The sequence below is a fragment of the Aythya ferina genome, assembly GCF_964211825.1.
Source record: "Aythya ferina genome assembly, chromosome: 6".
Taxonomy (NCBI): Eukaryota; Metazoa; Chordata; class Aves; order Anseriformes; family Anatidae; genus Aythya; species Aythya ferina.
The window spans coordinates 12,448,003-12,469,383 of NC_140303.1; the positions used below are offsets into that span (position 1 = coordinate 12,448,003).

Sequence of the window (21,381 nt, forward strand, 5' to 3'; positions counted from 1 at the left end):
ACCTATTTAGAAACCTCAAGAGCTGCCATGAAATGGGATCATCATTTGCCGGAGAGCTCCAATGCCTTTTGTGCCTTTCAGCAGTCATAATGAATTCTCATCCCAGCCTGGCATTCGTGCTATATAGTGCCATTTGTGAATATTGGGATGCTAGCTGAAATCCTCATTTAGCAGCGCTGGCTGGATTTGCAACTCTGTGATGACTCTGTGGCAGTTTTAGTGCTCAGGCTTTTAACTCTAAAATCAGACAGCAACGTTTATCATATAACGCACATTCCCACCAAGGCTTGGCTCATTTTTTCTCATCTTGCTGTGCACAAATATTGCTTTTTCTTCTTTTTTTTTTTTTTTACCTTTCCTTCTCCCCACAGCCTGTCTCATTCTGCATTTTGCCTCCATCCCCATGCATATGAAGGCCAGTATAACTTTATTTCCAGTGTATTGTTCCACTCCACAGTCACCTTTTCATGCTTTTGGTGGGCTCCAGTGGGCCTGAAACACCCCCTTTCCACTTGCCTGCCCTCCAGACCTCCCCTTCAAGGTCAGATGAGGAGGAGGAGAAGGGAAGCTGGAAGCTGCAGTTCTCCCAAAGATAAAGTGTTGCACCTGAGCCAAGCAGCTTTTACTGGTCCAGTCTTCCAGCTTCTGAAACTATAAAAACCTAGCAGAAAATGATCAGAAACCTCCAGCTGCTGTAATTCCTACGCTCTTTGATACCTTCAGCTTCCCGGCCTCTTTGCTCTCTGGGCTCCCAGTGGGAGCTGCAGAGATCAAAGAAGTCTGACTCATGCTGAAAACAGGCCGGTTCCCAGATAGGGAACTAGGTAGTTTCAGGGCTTTGAGGTGACTGAAGGTCACAGATCATTTCCCCTTGCCCTTTCCTCTTGAAGACCACAGCCGTGTTGCTGCCACCGTAGCTCAGAGTCAGGGGCTGGCAGCTCTGCAAGGCAGACAGTGAGCATCCACAGCCAGACACAGGTCACAGGTGCAAAGCAAATGGAGTTAAGCAGCATTTTTTGGAGCAGATATCCCCAAACGACAGTCTTGCAGGAGATGCATTTTCCTGCTGCGGAGCTGTTCTGCATCCCCTTTCTCTGGCAGCAGCACAGCCTGTTCAGGGAGAGAGGCGTGTGACCTCCAGAAAATGCTCATCGTGCTGGGAATTGACTCAATGCCACAAATTTAATGAGGCGGCATCAGTTGGTGAATGGAGAAAGAAATGGCAGGGAATTGAGGGGGTGGAGGGGTTGGAGGGGTTACTTTCTCCTTTTTTATTTTTTTTTTCAAGAGGCAAACAATTATTTTGGTGTTTTAATAGTTATTGACAGCCTCGTAGACAAGCAATGTCTTAGCAGTAGACCATAAGCTATTCAACCAAGATATGCTACCAAATAAGTTTTTTTTCACCCTTCGCAGAGCAGTGAGCTATTCTCACTCCCAGCCCCGGCGTTTTGTCACCGCGGGTGACGTGGGCTGATGCTGATGTGGACAAGGACACAGCAGTTTCGTCTGCTGGCTGGACGCTGCAGAGCAGCAGCTGGCCATCGCTCAGGGACAGCGCGATGCTCTGTGTGGGTACTGCAGGTAACAACCTCTGAGAAAGGGCTCCCAGACCTGAAACCAGGACCCACAGACTCGCCTGAATGTCAGCCTGTATCACATCACGGCAGATCAGACAGCATCGGGCTGGCTTACAAGGCCAGCACCCTGCCTTGGCATAATCCATTCCGCTAGCCATGCATATGAATGAGAAGAGGAAATGTTATTTCTATGGTGACACATCCTTGAGAGCACCTAATCTGGATTTATTGAGGTCGTAAAGCTGACTTAGCGCTGCGGCACCCAGACTGTAGGATAAATAGAAGTCTCCTATTTATAATGCTGCCAATCTGACTCCACTCGCAAGCACTAAAAATAAAAACTTTTTACAAAGCCGGTTGAATTAATGGGTGCTCTTTTTGCACTGTCTATGAACAGGGAGGCCTAGCAAAAAGGGATTTTTTTGCCCAGCTCATGCTTCTGGTTTGCTGGTACGAGGCCGGATCAATTCAAGCTAGTACAAGTCGCACCCTCCTCTCTTGCTCACCTTGCTCGAGCTCGAGCACTTTGCAGGGCGGCTGCTGCCGGAGGCAATCTGCTGACAGCAGAGCTGGGATAGCAGCAGAGCTCGGCTTTCCCACAGCAGCCCTCTGGGCACAGCAGAAGGCTCCCGGTCCTGGTTACCCGTGTGGGTTTGTAGTGCTGAACAGCCGCCCAGCTCTCTTCTCTTTGACAGGAAAGCAGAGACCTTGATTGTATCATTAACGCTGCTGTGGACCAGATCATAAGGCAGATACCCTGCTGTTGTGATTTAGCACCAGCCTGGCTTCCTCTGCGATGTTTTCTGGTTTTGTGTTTGTTTTCAGAGCAGACAGGGCTTGTCTTTCCTGTGGTTTTCACCTGTTGGAGTCTGTGCTGCTAACTGGGCTGGCAGGGTTGTGTGGAAATGTCCCCGTCATGCTGGGAAGGGACAGGGAGCACTTGGTAAGGGGCTTTGTCAGAGCTTTGATACACAGAACAAGTCCTGGGCACCAAAACCTGGCATTTGGTGCTCACTTGTCTTCGATGGACAGGACAAGGGTTTGGGGTCGGAAGAGCAGGGATCAGATCTCAAATACCTCAACCCCACAGCCCTTCTCACTGAGTCACAGCCCTCCGTAACCCTCGTACAATCAGCCCTCAGGCCTTCATGACTTAAACACCCTCCGGCAGAGAAAAGAGCCTTCTTGCTCCAGGAAGGGATGTTTGCTCAAGCCACGGTTTCTTCCCACAGGAAACCTGCCTGGCAGAGCTGGCACAGTTTGGAGCAGGGTGTGGGCATCGGACGTGATACAACATGATGGGGAAGCAGCAGATGTTGACATGATCAGGTTTGTTGGCTTTTTGTTTTGTCTCTTCCTACCTGTGACTTCACTCCGTTTGGAGAGAGCACATGCCAGGCAGATGGAGGGGAAAAACCATTCCCAAGTTTGCACTGAATTTGTCCCAAATAGGTTCTTGTTCAGATCAGGAGCAGCACTTGGAAAATCTCCCAAGGAAATACCTAACCTGAAGACTATCTCTGACTTATCCTTGCTTAGAGCTAAAAGTCAGGGAAATGGCACGGGACAGAGCTCAGCCAGGATCTCAGGCTCAGCAACACAGATCCCATCAGCATCAGGACAGCATGGACCTGACCCCGCTGTACACAGAGCCAGCACAGAGGCATTGCTGTGGCCCATGCAGAGGGTTGGTCCCCTGCTGTCTTTTGGCCCTGAGCTCCTCAGCAAGGACAGAACCTATCAAGGTAAAGCTTGGTCATCTCCTATCTGACATTTTTTTTCCCCCCAGGCATTGTCCCAGCTGAAGGTGAAGGATGCTGTACCTAAAACAAGGGAGCTGCTTATCTTGGTATTTGACAGCACTGTTTAAGGCATGACTTCCTTGAAACTTTCTTGTGCTGGGTCTTTAAGACCCTCCATCCCCTCCCACACACATCTGTGCTGGTGCTCAAGCTATTAATTACATACCTGCGGTGTCACCTGTCTGAGAGCCAGCCTAAATCCCAGGCAGAGCAGGTTGAAAAGGAGCTGTAGCCCCATAAAACATCTCAGATTTCCAGCAATAGTCACTGTCTGCCCGTGGCTCTGTGAGGTTTCTGCCCCAGGAGCCTGGATGTCTGTCGGTGGGGTTAATGCAGAGGTGAGTGAGATCGCTAAGACCTGAGGTTTGATAAAGGCAAGGCTTTTGGGTTGTATTTCTCTGGAAACGGAGTTGCCTGCAGGAGTTTCAGACCCAGGGAGCGGGGCAGTGCTTGCCAGGCTGGCAGGTGGGGGCTTGGTGGTGATTGCACAGTTGGGCAGTCTTGGAGAAGAGAGCCAGAAGGGCAATTGCAGCACGGTAAGTGCAGCTAAGTGCTGCCATATGGCACCTTCTGCAGAGCAAGAAGCACACAGGGAGTGAGCCATCCCCACTACTTCTCCTTTGAAATGAACTTTTTAATTCTCCTGAAAGCACAGGAAGGACTTGGTGATCTGTGGGGTCAGGCCTGTTGGCAAGGTGGTGTTGGAGAACCCTGGGAAAATGAGAGACAGGGAGTGCAATAATTCCCCATAGGTGATATCTCCATGGTTTTTTACACTACCCAACCAAATCTGCCAGAAGGCAGGTGGCAGGAGGGCAAGACATTTCTGAAATATGCTCTAGTGGTAGCAAGCCTGAGGTAAACCAAAGGAAAGGGTGAGTAAACTGTATCAAGGATGAGTGGTAAAACCCTGACATGCCAAATGTGCAAGAGAGAAAAAATTTCCACTGCGGGCCAAGGGGTGCTTTGACAAATATTGTTGCCAGGAAAAAAAAAAAAAAGTTTTGGGTGTAAGTCAGGAGGAGATAGGCAAGTATTTTCCAAAACTCTTTAAAAAAAAAAAAAAAAAAAAAAAGCCTCAAGCTATTTCTAGCTCATGACACCCAGCACCCAGTCTTCCTTGGATCCATGCCTTCCACCAGCTTTCAAGGGCTTTCTGCAGACTCAGGGCTAGCAGATTTGCCGAAGCACTAAAGAAATCAGCCTAAGGCTTGTCCATAGTTCCTGGGGGGAGCACTGTCAGCCTCACAGGGAGCTCTTAGCCAGACCTAGGGGCCTACTACAGATCCATATTCTCCTCTTTTTAAAAATGCGCCATAGCTACATGACCTGGCAGGGCAGAGCAGCATGAAGAAAGAAAGGATTAGGATTTTCTGCTGCATTTAATAAAGCCGTTTTGTGCTCAGTGTTCCCACGAGCACCTCCACGAAGCACGCTGGCACGGGAGCACCAACACACGCAGAAACCTGGGTTGCCCCAGTACATTTCTGCAGACGGAGAACCGAAGGAGGAACAAAATCAGAGCCCAGAGAACAAAAAGTCCCTGATCTTCAGGGATCGTTTCTCCTCAGAGATGAGGAGGGTGTTTGGGGCAAGCTCTTTTGCTTGCTCGTTCGTTCTTGGCTGCAGTGGGCTCGCACGAAGGGATGGAGCTGCTCCGAGAGACAGCCGGCGGGTGGGTGGCAGGGCGACGGGGAGCTTGCAGCAGAGCAGGGCACCAGGCAGCCAGCGTGTTTGCAGGGCTGTGTGAAAGATTTTACTGATTTCTAGCAACTGGGATCTCCCTGGCAGAGGGAGATGTCTTCTCACCCGTGCTGATCCTCTTCCAGAACCAAAAGCCAGCATTGCTAGCAGCCCTTTGCAATAGTTTGTTGTCCGTTTTATTTTTCTTAAAACCTCAGCTCTGAAAGCATATAATTGTATTACAACGCATGCTTTGGCCTTTTCAAAAGATGATTTTTTTTCCAAAAAACAGTTGTGATGAACCCCACTGGTGAGAGGAAAGCTCAAAAACCATAGAAGCCCAGAAGGCAGAAGGAAACAACTGTGAACAATTAACAAACCCTCCAACAAGCCATCATCTTTTGGGGACATTCATGCTGCTTGAATGCATGTGGCTGGCAGGATCATGAATCCAAACCACAGCTGCTAGAGCTGCTGAAAGAAATATCGTCATCTCCATCGCTGCGCACACACTGGGAGAGTTAAAAGTTTGCCTCTGGTACGCTGCCCCCTCTTCTCACTCCAAAACTGGCTATTTTTGGTGCAGCCTATAAAAATTGCCTTTTTTTACATGAGTGCTGCATGCAGCTGGCTGTGACGGGGATTTGCAGGGGACGGGGCAGTGAAGGCCACCAGCAGCTCCCACCACAGCCTCTCCACCCTCTCTCCCTGTGCCCCAGTGGGACTGGGGATCTCAGCTTCCCATCCCGGGCTGTGACCTCACCCAGGCATTTTGGTGTCCCTTCTGTTTTTGCGATCCCTGGGGACTTTGTCTGCCCTGAAGCCATTTGAGCAGGAAGCCCACCAACTTCTTAACCCCCCTTAACCCATCTCAGGTTATTTCCATTGGCAATATATGCTTTAACTCTTCAACCTGCAGCTGCTGTTTGGCTGTCAAAGCGAGCAGAAATGATGCAGAGGCTCTCTCTGAAACCCTGCCCCATACACACGGACACTTACCCTCTCAGCAGAGGATTCAGAGGCTTTCTGTGCTGCTGACCTAGTCATTAGTGGCTGCAATAATTGCTAGATCTAATTTGTGGGATTGGGCAGGTTTCTTCCTCTGAATTTGTCCTCAGTGAGGTTTGGATAAGGCCGAGGGAGGGTTGCAGTGAGGGTTTGGTAGCTGCAGCAGGAGGTCTCCTCCTGTCTCTGTGCTTATCTCCTCCCGTGCTGGGCATCCATCACCTCTGCTAGGAGTCCTCAAAGCCAAGGGGCAAACTGTGCTGCTGGTAAGTTATCTGCCCACTGCACATGGTGTATAAAAGAGCAGACAACCTGTCTGATCATCTGCAGGGACATATCTGAAAGGGACAGAAGTGGGCTCATCTGGGAGAGGAGGAATTCAGCCCTGGATGTTGTGACACTTACTCCCCTCTCTTTTCTCCTGTCAACCATTCGTTGAACCTCCTGATTCCTTTGCAGGAAGGGGGGCTCCATTCATCCAGCTCCACCCTGCTCAGTTTAACATTTTTATATTTTTTTATTGATATTAAGTCTTTCTTTCTGGTGGCCTTTCAAAGGAACCAGCCCCCATTGCTTCTAGTGAAGGCGTAAGGGCTACATCTGCTTTTGGCACCATACTTTGCCAGGTGCTAGGGTGGACCACAGCAACCATCCAAGCAGCATCTAAGGGAGCTGCTCCTTGCCAGCAAAGAGGCGCTTGATTGATGTATTCCTCCGAGCCACAAGTCCATCTCAGCGACCACCCACACAGGTTTGGGATGCTCGGCACCTCACTGAGCCCCCTGCCCCATCCACGTGTTTTTCCTTTATCTTTCTGTCTTGTGCTTAGGGGAGGAAGGGAGACCTTTGCTGACATGTCTGTCCGGCAGAGATAATGGAGTGCATTTTGTTTCTTGGGAGAGATCAGGTTGCAGTCAGCACGAACACAACCCCCTGCGCTCTGCGGGCACGTTATCGATATCAGCAGCCTTCAGAAGTTGCTGGATTTTGGAGCTCTTTCTCTGGCAATGGCCGAATCCAAGCACAGCCCTCGGGTAGTTATCTTATGAATAACTACGTAATGAACAGTGCAATCACAAGAATAGGACTTGCAGATAATCTTCTTCCATGGCGGAAATATTTCACTTATTTTTATCCTTGTTTCCTGCCTCTTAGCCAGTTAATTATCCCTTACAGGACTTTCGCTAGGACTCTTTTGGGAAGGAAACTTGGCGAACGCTGCCTAAATGTCCTTGTCCATTTAAATGAGAACAGAGGATTCAATTTTAGTATCTTCTGGAAAGAAAAAAAAAAAAAAAAGCTTTTTTCTTTCGTGAAACTGGTTGTTTTTAACCCTGACTGTGACGAGCTGCCAGTAACAGCTCTTTCCTCTGGATATTGATCTGCCTTGGGATCTGGATTTGCCTCAACACGTTCAGAAGCAGCCATCTCTGCAGGGGGAACACGAAGAGGAGGCTCTTGCCCTCCAGCACGGCCCTGCAATAAATGATGGGACTCCTGGGCTTGCTGCAGGGCTGCTTGCCCTGTGCCGAGGCCATCAGCGCTGCCCCACAGCAGCATCCCATCCCTCTGTTCTCCCAGAGATCAGGCTCTTTAGTGGATGCCCTTGCGGAAGCATTTAAAAATGCAAACCATCTTTGTTGCCATAGTGACAACTCTTCTGGAAATGGGGAAAAAGCCCTGGGAGGTCAGAGCTACACTGTGTGCTGCTGTGGATTCGCGTTGGGTGCTGGCAGCCGGGTCCCCCACGCTCCCCACTGCTGCTGTGGGGCTGTGGGAGTCCCGCTGCCAGCTCTGGGTGCCCCCAAGGGGCTTAATTCACAGCTCCTTTGGGCTCCTGCAAGCTCAGGCTGGGGTTTCAGGTAGTAGCATGGGTAGTCCTGCCCTCCCTTCTGGTTCCTGGGTGCACGTGTGCCCTGCAATGCGTCCCTCACCCTGTTGCAGCAGCGCGGTGAATCAGGCTGTCCTGGAGGAGCATGAGGAGCGGCTGCCTGCATAGGATGGGAGAAGTGCTAGGAATAGCTACAGCATTACCTAGGGCCATGTCTGTGGCTGCTGCAGCTTGTCTAAAAGTGGAAACTGCCAGGAGGGCATCCTGCCCATCTCTGCGTGGTGCTGCTTGTACGTCTGTCCTCACAGGACTCCATGTGTCCTACCCCAGTGCCGGGCTGCGGGTGAGCTCATTCCTCAGCTGGAGGCAGAAAATATCCCAGGGATGGCAGCTGAAGGGGTTAATGGAGGAGGCAGTAGCTCCCAACACACAAAATCAAGCTGCTCGGTTGGAAAGAGTGTTACAAAAGGACAAATCCTTCAGGAGAAAAGCAGGGCAAGTGAGGCTGGGCTTCCCACCCAGCAAAAAGTTTTGGAGTCCATGGTTCCCTGAATTTCCAGGGAGAAAGAGGTCCTAATGGTGGAGATCAGCTGGATTAATCTCGAGTAGCTTGTGGATATGGTTTTTATGCAAATATGTAAGGAAAGCTGGGTTATGCTTTTAGGTTGCTGGCACCACAATAGGAAGCTCTGCTGATGGAGGATGCTCAAATACTGACTTTTGGGGTTCTGTCCTCCACCCTGGCTCTTCTCATTGCTTCTTAGGAAGAGATAGTCTTTCCCCAGTGAGTTTATAGTCTGTGCACATAACCCAAGAGGGAATCTGAATTGCTGCCTGAGCACAGGGACAGGGGAAAAAACACCATAACCCTGGCTGTAATTTTCTGTATATCAGGCACTTACAGTGCTTTCTGTGACAGTGATGTATCAGCAGCCAGTGTGCAGGTTGCTGGGATTTCACGTAAAGGTAAGGAGGACATTGGTCCTTGACTTATTCTTTTGGCTTTTGTCTCTTATGTGGCTTCACCAGATGTTGAATGCATCAAGATTTGGCTACCCCTACTGCTTCACTGTCTCCAGAAATTATTTCCAATGTTACTTGACATGAAGGTACAGCTAGGCAGAGCCTGGAAGCCAACCAAGTCTTTGCACCTTCATGGCTTACTGAGCCTAAGTGAATCCCAGCAGCAGGAAGCGCACATGCTGCTAGGCTGTGGGATGTGTGAGGTAGGAAGTGCTCATTTGAACCCATTGCATAAAGCTCATCCTGTATTGCAGAAGGGTATGGGCTCAAGCAAAGCTGGCGCTGGCAGAAGACCAGACGCTTCTTTGCCACTTGGTCCTTCATCTGCATGCCAGGTCAGACTTGCGTGGAGTGCAGCAGCCCTACATGCCCCAGGGAGCTTATACAAATGATACGGAAAAGGATAATGTTTGCTTCTAAGGGTTCATCATCTCTTTTGTCTCCAATATGTTGAATTAGCACCTCTCTGTCTGCTAGGAGCTTCTGCTGAGTTGTCATTATTTCAGTCTTGGATGAGGGCGAATTCTGGTTCTTCTGAAACCAGCGGTGCTGTTCCAAATGGTTGAGATCCTGCTTCTTTTCTCCCCAAAACACATGACGCTGTCCTTGCCTGACTGATCTAGTTTTCCTGAAAACTGTAAACCATGTTATTGCTCATCAGCGGTACACTAGCCTGGGACAGACTTGGGTAAGCTTTCACTTTAGAAGCTCAGCATCGTTTTGAACCTGTTCTAATTTGGACTAGGTGACGTTGGCTGTGCCAGAGATGTTCTTTGCACAAGAATGTGTCACTGGCATTTGTGTCAGAGGACTGATGCCCGTTAATTTCATTTCCATTTGTAGGCCCAGCTGCGTGTTCATCTTTTAAAAACAAAGATCTAACTAATGTAGAATTTTCTTCCCCAAATGTAAATGCATCACTGTGTCCTACATATACCTGTTCACATCATTGCTTCCACCCACCTCCACAGTCCAAGCCCTGGCCAGATGTCCTTTTCTAGCCCCATCTCCTTGTTTTCTGGCTCCTCTAACCTACTGGCCAGACTGTTAGATGGAAGGACCTCTTTTAATCAAGGATAATATTTTGAGCTCAATGTGAACAGCTCAGATGAACAACGAAGTTATACTGCAAACCTGAACAGATGAAGCCAAAGTAACTCACTACCATTTTTCATAAGTTATTTAAAAAGTGAACAAACCCGAGTATTACTACCAAAATTTCAAGCAGGTGGGAAATGAGGTAAAAGAGAGTCAACAGGATGCGTTCAGAAGTGAACGGCACTGCTCAAGGATTCACTTTGGAACCTGTCCTCGTTAACATCCTCTTTAATGAGCTGAGCACGCATGGAGGAGCGTATGGATCACTTCTGCAGATGAGACAGTTGAGATCATTGCCGATGTGGAAGAGGATCTCAGTGTCACACAGGAAGCATGGAGCGACCTGGGGTGCTGTTACAGAAGCAGTATGAGATATCACAGGGTGTTTGGATCTATTAATAAAAACTTCTCGCATTAGCTGGATGCTCAAAATTACCAGAGGAAGAGGAAGTGGGGCAGTAACTAATTGCAGGATAACTATAGGCACAGGCGGATGTTTATAACACGATCCTCAGAGATGTACTTAGCAGAGAGGGATGTATTTCTGCCTCTGTATGAGGCTTTGATTACACCTTGTCCTGCGTGTTGCTTATAGCTCAGGAAGAGCAAACTGCCAATAGAAATGGTGTGGAAGAGTAGGCAGTGGAGGCATCCCTGTCCTACACCGGGATGTGAAACAGTAGGCTTGTGAAAATAGGAAACTAAACTATATATGAGTACAGTTCTGACCCTCACCTGCACCCCTTGTGGGATATCAATGAGGGAGAAAGGTCCACGCATTAGGACAGCTTGCCTCAGGACAGATTAACATGGGCTGGATATGGATCAGGCATGGGATGGGATCTCAGTGTGGTTCGGAGCCATATGGGGAGGAGAGAGTTTCTGGACCAACACTCAAACAGTCCCGTCCCATAGGAAAATTATGAAATATAATTTCTTCCTGTGAAGAAATGACTGGTGACAGGTGCCTGTTTTGTTAGTGCTTTGCTTTTGAGAATGGGAGCTGTGGCAGGTGATGCACTTTCTCTCTATGTCCAGAAAAGAGAAAAGTGAGCAATGTCAGAGGTTTGGCCCCTTTGGCAGTATTTCATTGACACTGTGCCTAGAGAATCGACCTGTACTTCATGCACAGTGTCAGACACCTACTGCCCTGCATGTCCTATCTTACTTAGCATGAGCCCTACTAGCAGCACAGTGGCCAACCACAGCATTTAAAAAGTTCTTGAGTCAAATAGACATTTTTCTTGCAGTCATTTGGGGCTAGTTTTGCTAATAATATGTAATATTTCTGCTTAGAATGAATATAGTCTCTTCCCTGTCCTCCTACTGAGGTCATTGATGTTGCTCTGAAAGTGCTGTACCCATGGCACAGCTATTCCCACCCAGGAAAACCACTGTCCTAGTCCAAAGGGCATGCCTAGGGCAGACTGAAAACTGGCAAGCAAGAAGATTGCATCCTAATGGTTTCACTTTACCAGTGTGACATCTATGCTCGCGTGTGTGTACTCGTCTGTCTGCACGTATATCTCCTCTAACCATCTTAGCTGGCTCCATTTCCAGCCTCCCTAGCCCTGTAAATTCTCTGCTAGCTGCCTTCCCAGCCTACCACACAGAAGCACCATTAAGGTTATCTAGGCAAGGAAATGATCCCACATGTCTTTTGCAGATTAGGTTAATGCTGGAGCATCTAACTCATGTAACCCTTCAGGGGAGTGCTCCGAGTGCCAGAAGGAAGCACCTTAGTGGTCTAACATCCCACCATCAGTGCAACAGTTGAATTTCTCTCCGTAGGAGCTTCAGGCCTGGGGCTGCTCAGCAGTATTACTCCTTGCCTTTGGGAGGGAGAGGATAGGAACAGGGCAAGAAGTGCACGCTCAGCAGGTAGCTTGCTTGGGAACTGTGTACTTGCAAGTCCCTCTGCCCTGTGGGACTTGCTGAGCCCAGCCCAGGATGTGCCCTGACACAGGGTTCCCTCCACGTGTCAAGTTTTGAGCACAGGTGACCCTCTAGCAAAGCAATGAGGTTTGTGGACCCTCATTGGAAATAAAACCAAGGAAACATTGTGTTTTAGGGAGGATGGTCTGCCCTGGAACAAGACTTCCTAGCCATCATTTCTCTTTGGCACATCTTCAGAGCTCTGTGTTTAGCCCCCACTCGCAGCAACCAAGGTTAATACTGGCAAGCAAAGACATCTGTGATGTATTTGCAAAATGCCTATGGGCAGGCACTAGCTAATGAATCCATAAAGAAAGATTTTTTTTTTTTCCGTAAATCTAAGCAAACCCTCGCTGAGGGCCCACAAAGTGGAATTGTGGTTCCCATTGCTTTGAGAGGTTGGAGGGAGGATCTATTTTTCACAACATGCAGGCACCAGATATTGTACCCAGTTCAAAGGCGGTAACATAAATCTCGTTTTCCACCGGGGTTGTTAACATAATCAAATATTCATTTATAGCACATATTGGCAAATAAAGGCCTGACATGCAGTAATTCACCCCCAGCGTGTTCCGTTTAATGTGATTATTCTTCAGAGTAATCAAGCCTCCTTTGCCTAAGCTGAGCTCCTGATACGAGCCCGTGCACACCTGTGCTGGCTGCTGATTTCCTGCGGAGCTGTGCTTCCAAGGGAGCACACAAAGCGGGGAGCACAGCCGGATGAGCCCTGTGGTAAATCTGCCAGCCACACTCCCCTGCTAAGCACCCAGCCCTGAAAACCTGCCTTTTGGCGACGTTTGCCCTGTGTTTGTTTCCTTTCATGATCAGAGAAGCTCATGAAGATTTAGCTGCTGTTTCCAGGCAGGTGTCTCTTTCCCTATCCGTGATCCTGGCTGGCTTTGCCCATCTCTTGTGCCACGTCAGCCCTCTTTCTCTCCCATTTCCCCCCCACAGGCGAAGGTTGCGTTGCCAGCTGCACAGAAGCAAGCTTGTGACTATGAGACATTTTTTGTTAGTCAGCAACACGCATCTCAAGTTTCACACTGGCCAAAGCAATGAGTCCCAGCCTCTAAATATTTACAGGGGAGGCAGGAAATGAGGGCAAAATCCAGCTGAACAGACAGTTTGCTAGAGAAAGGGGGGGGGGGGGGGGAGTTGTAGGGAGGTCTTGGAGCTGTGCAGGGGTGCTGAGGAGAGCTGGGAGCCAAATGGTGTCTGTGAGGTCCTGCAGGAGGGGGAGGCCTGATCCTGCCAGGGGTGCAGGCTGCCAGCTCTCCTCATGCTGGTGAATAACCCACCTCAAAGCACTCAGCAAGGGGCCTGGCCCCGCACCTGCACCTCTTTTGCCTCTTAGGCTGGTGGACACACAGAGCATGGATGGGTAAGCAATGCCCTCGGTATCCCAGGGACTGGTAATTGCATTTGCATTCTTGGCTTGCTGGTCACCTCAGTGAGCACAGCTCGACCATAGATTCCTCAGCAGTTGCAGGATCGATGCCATATGTGTTTCTGTAGCTTAGGATTTTGTAGTTTGTTGCTGGCTTCCCGTAATGCAGGAATCCTCTGGCTGTCCTCTCCAGTGACACTGTCCCAAGCCAAATGGTCGTGGAAGGTGCTGGAGCAGGTTAGGTCAGGCTGACACTTGGACTTGATGATCTTGAAGGTCTTTTCCAACCTAAATGATTCTCTGGCTCTCAGCAGGGCACAACAGTCACCACAGATCTGTGCGAGTGATTGACTGAGCTGGTAGCATTTTTAGCTTGTTTAAATGGTGGACGACAAGTTGTGTTCAGCATCATTTCCTACCAGGTTGGTCTCCATCTCTCTGTATTTTCCTCAGAGACAATCTGACCTGTTAGCAATTTGGAGACTACAGCCAGAGCTGGGATCGGTGTCCTGCTGCCAGCACCAGGTGCCTGAGTCCCTGTCTCCTTGCAGGGTCAAGAGGCCTGCCTGGAGAATGGCAATGCATCCAGTCCAAGCTTATCCTGATCATCCCTGCCAGCATATTTCCCATGCTCTTTTTGCAAGACATTCAGTGATCAAGCCACTGTAAAACATGCAAATCATGTAAAGCGATTTAAATGACTTAAAATGTGAAAAATGTGTAAATTACTTTTCCAGCTTCTGTTTAAGAACTTGTCTGAATGAATACCCTGACATGCATAAATATGGAGGAATAATGTCTGCAAATCCAACCCTATTTCTAACGTCTTTCAATGCAAAATTTTAACTTCCGGCAAAGGCAGCCCAAGGTCCAAGAGAGCAGTGAGGCAGTTCATTGGAAATGACTTGGCAGAGAAGGTGGGAATGTAGCAGGAAGACCTGAAATACCAAAACGTAAATTATAGAAAGGAAGCTTGGGCTGATGCACACCAGGAGCTTCACAGTGCTTTGGGAGGACCTACTACTCGCATCCTGTGTGTCATTCGCTGTGGGTGAAGGGTGGTTTTGCCTTTCTGGATAATGTTGAGGGATCCACTCTGAGCTACAGGGCTGGATATTTGGTGAGCTTAGTGTGGGTGAGTGGGAAGGGGGTGAATAATCTGTGTATTTATGCTCTTCTCCATGCTACTTCTCTCTTGAGGCTTTCAGCACTGACCAATGAACTGTGTCAAATCTTCCCTTGTCATCATTTTCTTCAGTGGGGCTGTAGGCTGTCTGAAGCCACGTCAGCCTTACTTGAGCTTTTGAGAACAACAGGGAGAGGAGGCTGTGGCATTTCCAGTCATCTCGTTCTGTCCCATGTCTTAGATGTGCTCATGCCTCTCACCCAAGAAAGTGTGAAGGAGGCACTAATTTAGGAGACTTAACCTCCTCAGTGTTCAGGGCTTGTTCCCTGGGGGATTGCAGGACAATCATGGAGAGCACTCGACCGATTTCTGTGAACAAGGCTGATTCCAACCTCAGCTGGCTGCTGAAGCCGCAGCACCCAAGATGCTACAACACGGCCAACACCACTGTTGGACCTTGTCTGATGCAAGACCTCTACCCTGCAACCCTCGCTGAGCTGCAAAGCAAGAAGTCTGTGCCAGGCACTGACAGCTCTCTTGTTCTAGCCCTTGGACTTGCTGTCTCCTGAGTTTTGGCTTCCAGCACAGCCTGAATTTTCTCCTGAGCAGACCTCATGTCTCTGTCTTGAGTTTATCCAGCTGTTATCAACATATGTGCTTCCTTGGTGACTCATGCCCCGTTCCCTAACCACATCCCCTTCTCTCTAATGCCCCCACCCACCACAACTGAGTCATTTGGCCTCCCGTGACAAGCCAGGAACCCCTTCCTTCAGTCATGCGTGTAGAAACTTCGAGCTGAGTCCAACGTAAGCACCTCTGGACTTCCTTTTTTCAAGCAGGCTACAGAGCAAGATCTCACTGGCTGTTAACAGACTGGTCCTGACCTGCCTACATTCAGTGTGCAGGACCTAGACCAGACCCATACCCAGACTCTTGCTCCCTGTGCATGCAAAGGGAACACTTTAGAGCAGTGTTGTCCTCCCTAATGCTCTTCGGTTCCCCAGAAGGACCAGTCTGTCCCTAACTGATGTGGTAAGCAGAGGTTGCTCAACAGTCTGGGCTGGTGAGGCAGAAGTAGGTGGCTCAGTGGAGGTGGGAGCTGAGAAAAGGTCATTGTGCAGCCTTAGTCTTCCTGATCCCAAGCCCTTTCCCATCTTTTGACTCTTCAGTAGCTCACGGGAGGTGATTTTATCGTTTTATCCCAGGGCCCAGTAGCTGAAGAGCAGCTCAGTGTGATCGCCACTGAACCCGGTCTTTTACAAGCTTCACTTCCCAAGCGACATGTTTATGCACCGTATGAAACACAGCCACTGTCAGCTCTCTTTGAAGGTCTGCCACACAGCCAGAAGGGTTTGGATGTGTGGTTAACAAGCCAGACCGAGCTGGTATTCAAGCTGAGTGTATATTGGTAGCTATTTTCCCTAATGCTTCCTGTTTATGGTCAGTAGCTCCATCTATCATATTAAGCTTTTGTTAGACGTTTTCTTTGTCAATGGGCAAACACACAGGGTTTTAATCACCATCTTCTCTTTATGCCAAAGACTGTTCATTTCTAACCTAAAGTAACTCATTCGGGGCTGTGATTTTTATGGAGTGCAAATTTAGTGGGAGAGGAGCTGTATTCTTCATTTTTTCCCTGTAGATCTGAAACATTACCTGGCTTCTTTCCCAGTGTCATCATCTTCAATTAAAGCACATTTTCATCTGCTCGTGGAAGACATTTTAGCACAAGGGGAACACTGAAAATTGAGGTGTGTATTTCCTTTTGCACACTGACGAGAGAGTTGCTGTTGGGCACCTTAATTTAGGGCTATCTCTGTCCCTCACTGCTACATAAGATAAGATGTTGGTGCAATGTCTCATCTTCACAGGACCTTTGTGAAGCAATGCAGTGTAACTTTGCAGGCTGGGAGGGGTACAGACAAGATAAAAACATAAATTTGTCTCTATAGGAAGGTAATGGTATAAAATCAGGTATGAGTCCTAGGAGGTATTTTAGAGATGTGTGGAGGAGGTAGTTTAGAGATGTAAACCATACAACGGGTATGGTTTAGTGATAAGGCTCAGTAGGTGAGGTTGATGGTTGGACTTGGTGATCTTGAAGGTGTTTTCCAACCCAGGTGATTCTGTGATTCTATTTTTACATGGGCATCACAGCTCCTGGGGGACTGTCCTTGGTTTGGGGTAAGGTGTACTGGCAAAAAACAACCCGCAGAGCCTTTCCTTGGAGGAGAAATACAGCGTAGGTACATTTCTGGGCTGCAGAAAGCTGGGTGAAATGCTAGAGCTTCTGCTTTAGTCATCCTGAGTGAGCAGACTGGGCCGAGGTCAGACATGGTGGAGGAGGAAGATGGATATCTTGTTGGTCATGATACCGATGACTACAATGTAATAATATTCCCCCCCAGCATCCCACCAAAATCTTTCAGATGAACTTGGACGCAACTTTGGATGTTTCTCATAAAATCAGAAGTGTGTTTTTTCTGCGTGGCACTAGGTGAGGTGGGCTGGCTCTGTGTGCCTGTGCCCTCCCTTGAGTGATGCAGAGCTTCCTTCAGGGAGCTGTGGCAGGACAGGGAGCTGGACCCCAGTGTCCCACCATGTCCCTGTGTGCTGGGAGCACTGGTCAGGAGCTCCGACATAGACTCAGCACCAAGATGAACTCTGTCCTGTCCCACATTTATGCCAGAAGAAGATCCTCCTGTTGTAAAAACCTTTCTGCTGAGAGACCCAGACTAATTACCATGTTGCTGCCCTCCTTTGTTCTCTCATTTTCTCTTTCTGACTCCCCTGCTGCTTCGAACATGCTTGTGAGCTCCCTTTCTGGCAGCCTTTGGGTCTGACTTCTCCCTCGGACTGGAAGGGCTTTCCAGATGTGTGCACAAGATGTAAGTACCACCTCAACACTACCGCAAAACATTTCTTCATGCAGAAAAGGAAAGCAGAAATCCAGCATTTTGGTTTCCTGCTGGAGGAAGATAGTGCTGTATCCCTCCCAAAGGCAGTTGTTCAGCTCCAGAAACTATTTAGGATGACATAGGAGTGGGATGTTCCAAAATTCTTGGAGACTTGATGGAAATGCAGTTGTGGGAAACCAATCATTGCTCAGAAATGTCTTTTGTTTTACTGGTGATATTTTTTCCTCTCTCCCCTCAGCTTGCCTTATATAATTATAAGGGTGGTGAAAGCTCAAAAGGCAAGGCTTGATTGCAGCAATTAACTTCCCCAGACACAGATGCTGAATGATTGTGAGCTTGGGCCTGTCTCTTGGCTGCTGCAGGCTACTGGAGTGATTGCTGGCATTCAGGAGTGAACCTCACTGCCCACCCCAGCATGTAGGGAGGGATGCTAGAGCCCCATTACCAGCAGGGGACAGATAGGATCACCAAGATCCGCTAATTGCCCAGGTCACCTCAGCACTTTATGGTGTTTAGAGACCCAGCTCCCCTTGGTTTCAAAGTGGTTGAGTTGCTTGTGATTCACCTCCATGTTTTCTCACTTTGACCAGAAGCAGTCTGTAGGGTAAAAGGTAAAGACAGGTTTCCCCTTTTTTGTGCTAGGGACCTGAGCACAATCTCAATGCCAGCTAGGATCTATGGAGAGCTTTCTTTGGAGAGCAGAGGAAAGATCGACAAAGTCTGTCTGTGCCACATCAGATCTGGGAGCAGTGGGGGAGGTTTACAGCTGAGGAATTACCAGCAAAACACAGCAGCAGTGGAGGGATTCACGGAGGGTTTGGGCAGAGCAGGTCTGCTAGGAAAGCCAGAAATGCTGCAGTGCACGTGTGGCTGGAGGAAGCAGAGAGAAGTTGTTCATGGGAACAACACTTGCTTTCAGGCTAGATCTGGGGATTTTGCAGCAGGGAAGTTCCAGCTGATCTTCTGCTTCTGCTGAGTGCAACTGCACGAGCAGTTTCTCTGTAAAAAAAGAAAACTGGTGAGAAGAGTCCTGCCTGATGCTTTGCAGACCAACTCGGCAAGACCTGGGTTTCTCCTGAGCAACAGGACATCACCAGGCTCTGTTATTACCCAGGATTGCCTTGGGTGCCAGCAGTGGGAGTCTAAATATTTTGAGGTGCTTTCCTACAGGTACACTGGGCAGGCCAGGCTTGCTCAGCTTCCAGGATCAGGGCACTGAATTCATCATGGCTGAGGGCCTCAGCTAAATTGGGGCAATTTTCTTCTCCTTGGGTTTTGAAGCACCACGCTTCAGCCTTTGCATAAATAATGTAAATGAAGGGGAGGAGGAGGATAGTACTTTGGGGAGGGCAGCAGCAAGTAGCAAATTTGTGTGGCTTCTCACAGCCAGGAGGGTGGTGTGGCTTACATCAGCTCCAGATTTATGAACCTTTGTCGTCGTTTCTGTTTGCAAACCAGATCCATTTTTTTAAGCTGGGTTTTTCCATCCCCTCCAGCTTTCAGTTTCTGTCCGTGCCTGTTGTCTGCCTCCTCTGAAGACATCAAATACTTGGGCCACTCCGATCCCTCCCCCAGCTGCAGGTCTGTTTGGGAACTCAACGGTGGGCTCTGTCACAGGAAAAAGCAGGATGCTCAGCCACAGACAGGCCGTGCTGTGCTTGGGGCAGTGCTGTGTCTGGGAGGCTCTTTCCTTGCCAGGGTAGCAAGATCATTCACTACACCCGCATTTATTACAGACCCTTAGCTGGTTAGGTGACACCAGTCCAGTGACACCTCCTGGGGATATTTCCATGGCACGTGTCCTGTACAAGCATCCAGCAGTGGGATCTCCCCATGGCCAGGATGCTCAGAGAGATGTCAGAACTGCTTTCTTCCCCTTCTCCCTCGGGGCTGCGAGTTCTTGCCGAGGCTGTGAGGAGCACAACGGGATGCCCCCGCCCTGCCTTTTTCCCTGCATCAGGACTTTGTGCATGCAGAAGCAACTGCTTGCCAGCTTTCTGCATCCCAGGGCCCCCGTACAAAGCTCCCTTTCACCTTGGAGCATCCGGAAAACATAATGGGGCAGCAATTACTGGGGCGGGTGCAAACTCAGCTCTGGGAGATACATGGCGGGGAGCCAATTATTGTTAATTAGGCATGTTGCTGTTGGCTAGCCTGGGCTTTTGCTGCTGTGCAGGAATGTGTTTGCACCAGGGGAGCTTTGTGGCTGGCTGAGCTGCTGCTGGGAGTCAGAGTTCAGGCATGCTTGGCCAGAAAGGCTCCATCCAAAACCTCACATGGGGTGGATTTCAAACCATTCTTACCCTTCATGCTTTCTTGAAGAAGGAGATGAGGCACCAGCCAGGGCAGCCAGCAACTCTGCAGCCCGGAGGTGATGGAAACGCAGCTGGAGGTGCCTGACCACTGCAGCGGACGTGTGCTGAGATCCTCCTGGACAGAAACATCTTGCAGCTGTCCTGCACTCTCTGCTGGACCCAGAATAGTGTGCTTTGTGGTTTCCCTGCCCTGTAGTTTCTGCACAGAGCAATCGGACTGACACGGTAAAATGAGGAGAGCTCTTCTAAACCATCAGAACAATGTGTCTTCTGCTTTGGCTCCAGTTTGGCACGAAGCTGGGTATCCAACCTGCTATTATATTTCAAGTGGCTGCTGAGCTTTTGACAAGGACAGCCATAGCTACCAGATCTCTGAAGACCTTGGGAAAGAGCAGGGTGGATTTCAGTGTGAGGAGGGATTGCCCCGGCCTGGCCGTGCTGCCCCTGAAGGACCTGCAAGGAGCAGAAGTGAGGTTGCTGAAGGAGAACCCCTTGGCCCTTGCTCCTCCAAGCCCAAGGTAGGGCCTTTTCAAAGGGAGCAGAGACACCCAGCCACCCATAGCTGAAGGAGGCCTGGAGGATTGCACGGGGACCATCTCCTTCTCCCTGGAGTGCTGTGGTCTCCAGGGTTGGCCTCCTGGGGCAGGACGAGAGGACAGCAGGCAGCAAGGACACTGCCAGCCTTGCCTGGTGACTGGTGGCACCACAGGCCACCAGCAGCCTCCACCAATTCTGTGGCCAGGGGCAAGGTGAAATCTTACCCCTGAAAACCCAGGGCAAGATCTCTGCTCATGGGATGGTGTGGGAGCAGGGTGCCAGGATGCCACTGTCGGTACAGGGAAGGGCCTACCCACCAGGTAGCCCTTTGCTGACAAATATGAGGGATATATTGCTGACAAATATGAGGCCTGCACTCTTGGAGCTGATAGTGAACCCACGAGAACGAAAAATAAGGCAAATTGGGGATGGAAGAGCACTGTACTCCTTTCTGTGGCAGAGCAGGAGCAAGAGGGTCCGGGTTGCCAGCCCAGAGAGAGCAGCCAGACACCCAGCCCTGCGGCCAGCTCAGGAAATGGTCTTTTCGTTAAGCAGCTCTACGCAGCTCTAATTAAATTACGGAATTAGAGCCATCTCATTCCTCACTCATCTGGTGCCAGGCGCTTGTTCCAAGGGAGTGCTCTCCATTAAAGGGAGAACTGCCCGCGTAGCACTCTGCGCGGTCTCATCAAGGGTCTGGGCTGCCACAGAGTCCTTTCTTTGTCACACTGCATTGCAGCCCAGCTGCTTGGGGCTGTGTGACCGTGTCGCACTGCCTGGCAGTCACTTAGGCCCTGAGGCTCTTCGCTTCCTTGTTTCAGGTCCTGCAAGTACTCCTTGATGGGTTTTCTGAGCAGGGCTCCCTTCGGTACTTGCATCAAGGCAGTGCCTGGAGAGAACAAGTCAGATCATCAGCTTCCAAAGGCAAATTTGTATGTGGCCTCTCCACGCTCTGGTCCATGCCTGTGGGCTTTCCAGGATGTTTATGGGATGGATAATCCTCTGCTTGCTGCTCATAGCCATGTGCAAGTCTGCTCAGGGTGCACAGGGTCAGTCTGTGCACGGCAGCAAAATTCATGCTTTATGGGACGGTCTCACCCATGGGTCTGAAGAGGACGAAGGCTTTGATCTGCAAGATCAC

General features: G+C 49.5%; 1 long non-coding RNA gene across 1 annotated transcript; it reads left to right on the forward strand.

Annotated features, from left to right (window-relative positions):
- Positions 1–3,581: 3,581 nt before the first annotated feature.
- Positions 3,582–7,309, forward strand: LOC311438940. The gene is made up of 2 exons (XR_014694446.1): positions 3,582–3,720; positions 5,358–7,309. It is a non-coding gene; the product is annotated as an uncharacterized lncRNA (long non-coding RNA).
- The last annotated feature ends 14,072 nt before the right edge of the window (positions 7,310–21,381 follow it).